Consider the following 7,257-nt stretch of genomic DNA (forward strand, 5'->3'; position numbering starts at 1 on the left):
ATTCATCCAAAGGTAGGGATGGAAGTCCTGTCTTGCTGGGTGAGAATGGAACCCGGGATGCCAGGACCTGGGCTTATAGCTCGGGGTCGTGGATCCTTCACCCCACGAGCCATGGTAAATGCTGGCAGCCTGGGTATCAAAGGCGTTAGCATAGAACTCTCTCTGGTAACCAAAACCAGGTTATATAATTATACCAGGTTTGTTGGGTTGCAGCACACTCCCCCTCGGAGAGGAGTGTGGAGACTGACTTGTATGTGTCTACAGAAAAACCACTAGTCGGACATGGAATGCTTACCAATATTGAAATCGGTGCCGGAGAACGGGTTTCGATGCTGAGGCCCCGTGTAAGGGGAAAAGGTGAAAAGAAAATATGCCAGTCATACTCTCACATTCACCCCCAGCCTGATACGGAACCTCGATCCTTGATTTGATACATCAGAACTCTGAGGGCACGGAGGCAGCTAAACCACTTGCTGAGCGGCTACCACAGGACCAAGGTCAGTTGTGTCGAGATAGCTGTGGGTATAGTCTCTAAGGTAGAACCTGGTGAAGGTGGAAGGGCGAGACCATGTGCCAGCTTCCATCACCTGGGTAACGGAGAGGTTCTTCTTGAATGCAAGAGATGTGCTCATTCCACGAACATCATGAGCCTTCACTCAACTAGTACCAAGTAGTAACAATCATCAGGAATTCTTGTCTCGCCTGAGTATTTGCAGAACATAGAAGACCAAAACACTTGGAGAATGCTTGAAATTTCAAAGAATTTAAATTCTCAGTGAGACCCCCGAATTTCGTCAAATAATCATCTTCGACTCCTGTAGAAATCGAGGAGGAACTGGCATAAAAATCAGTCCTAAATGTAATGTGAGCTTTTAAGACTGGAATGCGAGTACAATTCAACAAAATATATACTTGAGGCTCCCAAAACGCAAGAATCCATGGGGGACTGCAAATTGAAATCCGTCCAAAGGACAGAAAAAGCCAAGGAGAACAGACTCCAGATTTGACAGAAGATCCTTCCCCAACGAAGTGGATGTATGTCTGGGGAGAACCTATGATCCTTCCAGGAATGTAGTTCCCCTGCGTGAATTCTACGGAGAGCACTTTGCAGGATCCCTCCTATTCACCTCGCCCTTCCCATTGTAGCCATAGGAAGTAGAGGGTATAGGTGAGGAAGATCGGATGCTCTCGCTCGCCTTGCCAGCAGAACTGTCAAGAGAAGTGAGTCGCAAGCAGCCACTTACCTGTGGTGAAGGCCGCAGAGAGAATCTTTCCAGAGGAGGGTTACCAAACTCTTGCACGGCCGGAGAAAAGTTCGCGCCACCGAGACCAGTTGGTCATGTGACCGGGGTCTGGGTGGGTGGGGTTGAGCGTGCATTTGACTGGAGGGCAGGTACCCTCCTCCAATACGTCCAAGTCCTTGTCAGGGCCGAAACCTCTCAAGAGGACTGAATGGGGGACCCCGTACCAGTCTCACTGCATGCACGGTCTTGTGGGATGGTCACATCAACCCTGGGTGCCAAGCGATCTCTGGCAAGGCACGAGTCACCTGAGCGCCTTACCCCCTTCTTCCACTCTGTGCCTAAGTTGTAACGGTGAGCGGATTCAACATCACCGACTCTAGATGCCTGCGAATCCATAGATTTACATCAATCGGGGAAACTCGAGAATGAGCGCCCGACACTGAACTAGTCTTAGGGGCAGAACTTCTAGCACTAGCAGCAGAAGTGTAAACCAAAGTTTGCGCTTCTATGGCTCCCAACACACTTGGCCCTGGGGACAGTGTGATGGTTCCTGTTCACGAAGGAATGGGTGAGCCAGCGGAAGATAGAACTGCCTCCTCAGTTCGAGGAAGACCCTTAGAAAACCCGTGACAAGACTTCTTAGGGAGGGAACCTTAGAAGTTGAAGAGGTGGAGGTTGAAGAAAAATATGACGATTCCGAAGAGGAAGATAACTTGATGAGCTCTCTGCCTCCTCGATTTCTCCAAATTCTGCAAGACTTCTTCTACAGGATGAGGTACTATTTACTAGCAGGAATAGAGCTTATAATCACAGGGCAGCAGCAAAGGATATGTCCAGTGATGAAACTTCAGGATAGCAGCAGCAAATAAATATGATCCAGCAGGGGAACAGTACACACGCTCAAGGACCAATATCACAGCATGCTACGAGTCACAGGCACAATTTTAAGGTTAGTATAGTCAACACGAAGAGATATCCAACCATCTACTGCTCTAATCAACTATCACCACTGTTAGCCTGTAAATGAAAAATATGATTGCCCTACTAAATGAGAGGAGATCCCTCAAACACCAACACCATATGCCCCCTCTCTATCTATGTTTGATAAGCTAGCGAAAGGAAGAAAGAGAAGAGGATATACCAAAGCTCACCTCGGTAATTTCCAATGTGTAAGCCTAAATTTCGGATGAATACGTCTTGTCCTGATCTTAACCCTTAAACACCGAGCGGAAATTTTTTTTTTTCAAAACACAGCACGCTTAGTTTTTAAGATTAAGAGTTAATTTTTTGCTCCTTTTTTTGTCATTGCCTGAAGTTTAGTATGCTCCTTTTTTTGTCATTGCCTGAAGTTTAGTATGCAACCATCAGAAATGAAAAAAAAAATATCATTATCATATATAAATATTGAAATTATATGACGAGCGAAAAAAAATTTCATATATAATTGTATACAAATTGCACTGTGAGCAAAACGGTTAAAGCTAATGAGTTTTATTTTCTGTTGTATTGTAAACTAAATTGCGATGATTTTGGTATATAACAAATTGTAAAATGATCAAAGCAACAGAGAGAAAATATTATCGCAAAATGATGCATGACTTTGTAACATGCGGACGTAAAAAGTTTTTTTTTTCAAAAATTCACCATAAATTGAAATATTGTGCTAGAGACTTCCCGTTTGTTGCAAAATGAAGGTAAATAATTGAATATTACTAGACTAAGTGTTTTAGCTTACAATTGCAGTTTTCGATCAATTCGGTAGAGTTAAAATTCACCGAAGGTAGAATTTTTTCTATTTATCGTGATTTATATGAAAATATTTCAAGACAGATAAAAGCTACAACCATGAGTTATTTCTTGTTGTATTCTACATGAAATTGCACACATTTTCATGTATAACACTTTATGTAATGCCTAATAGAAAACAGTGCAAAAATTATGACAAGGTGACTAAAGAAATTCTGAGATTTTCAGCAGTTACCGCATGCAGAGGTAAGGAAAGTTTTTTTTTAAAAACTCACCATAAATTGAAATATTGTGCTAGAGATTTCCTGTTTGTTGCAAAATGAAGGTAAATGATTGAATGTTCCTAGAATGTAAGAGTTTTAGCTAACAATTGCATTCTTCGACCATTTCGGTCGAGTCAAAGTTGCCCGTAGGTCTAAATTTTGGCACATCGTGATTTATATGAAAATATTTCAAAACTGATAGAGGCTACAACCATGAGTTATTTTTTGTTGTATTCTACATAAAATTGTGCACATTTTCATGTATGACACTTTATGTAACGCCTAATAGAAAACGGTGCGAAAATTACAACAAGGTGACTAAAGAATTTCTGCGATTTTCAGCAGTTACCGTGCACGGAGGTAAGAAAAAAGTTTTTTTCAAAAATTCACCATAAATCAAAATACAGGCAGTCCCCGGGTTACGACGGGGGTTCCGTTCTTAAGACGCGTCGTAACCCGAAAATCGTCGTAAGCCGGAACGACATTCTTGAAAAACATGTCCACATGGGAAAATTTCCCCTAATTTGCAATTTTTCTTGGGCCCGTATCTCTAAAATTATCACTAATTTACTTTTTTCATGTGCAACACTGTGTATTCACAAATTACTGTATATTTTCATTAAAATACGAGAGAGAGAGAGAGAGAGAGAAGAGAGAGAGAGAGAGAGAGAGAGAATGACATAAAACCATTAAATTCGTTGACCATTGTATGGCATTGTTAAGCTCCAAGTGTCACTGGAGTTATGAGGTAGGGAAATTGATACAGAAAAAGACAAAGGGAAGAATTTCCTTTTGAAATTACTACTTCTATTATTATTATTATTATTATTATTATTATTATTTGAAAATATAATAAACACGTGCACTCCTGACCATAAAAATTCTCTCATCTCGGTAGAAAGAGGAATTATCCTTACAAGTGAAATGGAAAGGTCTTATTCATCTCTTTAAAATAGACCATTATGAATTTTGTAATTAAAGTTTTATTATTATTATTATTATTAAATAACTGAAATTATCGATAAACATTTTACAAACTAGTACCATAAAAATTCTTTCATCTCGGTAAAAGAGAGAGAGAGAGAGAGAGAGAAGAGAGAGAGAGAGAGAGAGAGAGAGGAGAGAGAGAGAGAGAGAGAGAGTTAACCTTAATTAAAAGTGACATGGATAGATTAGTACGTATTGTATTTTCTTTAAAATACTATCACATATGAATTTTGTAATTACAGTTATTATTATTATTATTTGAAAGTATTAAAAAAAAAACAAATAGTACAAGTACATAAAAAATCTCGAGTCTAAGTAAATGAGAGAGGAGAGAGAAGAGAGAAGAGAGAGAGAGAGAGAGAGAGAGAGAAGAGAGACGAGAGAGAGAGAGAGAGAGAGAGGGGGGGGGGGAAATTTCATGAACACTTGATTGCAACACTGCAGCTCTTCCCACTCCTGGCTGTCACAGAACTTGATATATCTGACAGTTTTAGTACCTGGATCTCGAGAAAAGGTTACTGAAAGAAGACTGGGATTTCCTTCATTCTTCCATAATTTTTTAAATATAAGCTACAATCTTACTAATTCACTATGGTATTTTCTTTAATGAATTGATATTATTGCTGTATAAATTAATATTAATATTTGAAAATAGTAAATCATTTATTTATCATACAAAAAACATACATCTTTGTAGTAGAGAGAGAGAGAGAGAGAGAGAGAGAGAGAATTATTATTTTTATTATGTAATATAATTTCAACTTATTAAACTTACTAATACAGTATTAATCAAAATTAATATTTGAAAATTAGTAAATCATTTTTATATTATAAAAATGTATTTAGTCATGAAAATAAACATCAAAATACACTAATTAGTGATTATTTTCGTCGGAAAATACAAGAAGAGAGAGAGAGAGAGAGAGAGAGAGAGAGAGAGAAACTGTGCTAAACTATAAAGGATTCTTATCATGGTATGCGTTTTTTAAAAGCATCGTTTAACTCTCAGAGTATGCGTTTTTTAAAAGCATCGTTAACTCTCATAGTAGCGTTTTTTTAAAAGCATCGTTAACTCGGAGCGTCGGAAGCGTCAGCATCGTCACCTCGGAACAAGCGTCGTAACCCAGGGCGGATTTTTCAATGAATATTTAAGAAAAAGCGTCGTAACCTCGGAACGTCGTAAGCCGGACCCGTCGTAACCCGGGGACCGCCTGTATTGTGCTAGAGACTTCCTGTTTGTTGCAAAATGAAGGTAAATGATTGAATGTTACTAGAATGTAAGATTTTTAGCTTACAATTTTGTTTTTCAACCATTTCGGTAGAAATTTTGGCACGTTGTGATTTATATGAAAATATTTCAAAATTGATAAAAGCTACAAACATCAGTTATTTTTTGTTGTATTCTACATGAAATTGCGCACATTTTCATAAATAAAACTTTATGTAACGGCTAATATAAAACGGCACAGACATTAAGACAAAGTGACGAAAGAATTTCTGAGATTTTCGGCCGAGTTACTGCGCGCGGACGTACGGAAAATTTTGTTTCAAAAATTCACCATAAATCAAAATATTGTGCTAGACTTCCAATTTGTTACAAAATGAAGGAAAATGATTGAATATTAGTAGAATGTAAGAGTTTTAGCTTACAATTGTGTTTTTCTACCATTTTGGTCGCGTCAAAGTTGACCGAAGGTTGAAATTTTGGCACTTCTCGTGATTTATATGAAAATATTACAAAACTGATCAAAGCCATAACCATGGGTTGTTTTTTTGTTGTACTTTAAATAAAATTGTACATGGCTAATATAAAATGGTCCATAAATTATGACACAGTGACGAAAGAATTTCCGAGATTTTCGGCCGAGTCACCGCATGGACTTAAGGAAAATGTTTTGCAATAAAAATTTACCATAAATCAAAATATTGTGCTAGAGACTTCCAATTTGTTGCAAAATGAAGGTAAATGATTGAATATTACTAGAATGTAAGAGTTTTAGCTTACAATTACGTTTTTCGACCATTTCGGTCAAGTCAAAGTTGGCCAAAGGTTGAAATTTTGGCACTTATCATGATTTATATGGAAATATTTCAAAACTTGTTTTTTGTTGTATTTTACATGAAATTGCGCACATTTTCATAAACAGTAGTACTTCGAGATACGAAATTAATCTGTTCTGAGGCGCCCTTCGTATCATGAGGTTTTCGTATCTTGGCCCACATTTTACATGTAAAATGGCTAATCCGTTCCAAGCCCTCCAAAAACACCCCAGCAAATTTCATAATAAAGGGATTTTGACGTAAGGAAAAATCTATTTCTGGGCGATTGGCTCGTGTCGCCAGCGAAATATCCTTTAATCTATTATTTCTAGGGTAAATGTACTAACACATACCAGAGAATAAATAAATAAAGAAAAAGGTCAGTACAACTGACTCGCTCACCCTCCAAGAGGGTGTCGGTATGAACACTATGGCGAGTGAGACCACTACCACGAGCCGCTTGCCAATAGAAATCTCCCACTACAAAATCCCCACAAGAGGGGAGCCGACCCACAGAGTGGGCAGCAACTACTACTACTCCATTCCATGCTGCCGACTGCTGCGCCTCTGGTGGCCATCCTGAAGTTAGCAGACAATCTTGAGCGATGGGATGGGTAGGGCGGGATTTCGCTGGCGACGACGAGCCAATCGCCCAGAAACTAGATTTTTCCTTACGTCAAAATCCCTTTTCTGGGCTCAGCTCGTGTCGCTGCGCGAAATCGTACCAGAGAAATAGCACAAGAATGTAAAGAAAATTCAACTAAACAAAAAGGGGTCTCAAATAAAAGATAACATAAAAAGAAGGAATATAATTGCTAATAAATATACATATACACAATGATACAAAATTAGAAATATTACTTAAATTAAACTTAATGCTAATAATATTTCTTAAAATTAATTTAATTTTTACATATATACAGGGCTTACATGGAATATATGTTAAAAGCAGTATCTGTGTATAGATAATGTACACT

General features: G+C 38.3%; 1 protein-coding gene across 1 annotated transcript in view; it reads right to left on the reverse strand.

Moving 5' to 3' along the window:
• Nucleotides 1-7,257, reverse strand: part of LOC135223693 (c-Myc-binding protein-like) — a gene marked incomplete in the record, with an annotated part of 134,516 nt that overhangs the window by 974 nt on the left and 126,285 nt on the right.

Source organism: Macrobrachium nipponense, chromosome 10, assembly GCF_015104395.2.
Source record: "Macrobrachium nipponense isolate FS-2020 chromosome 10, ASM1510439v2, whole genome shotgun sequence".
Lineage (NCBI taxonomy): Eukaryota > Metazoa > Arthropoda > Malacostraca > Decapoda > Palaemonidae > Macrobrachium > Macrobrachium nipponense.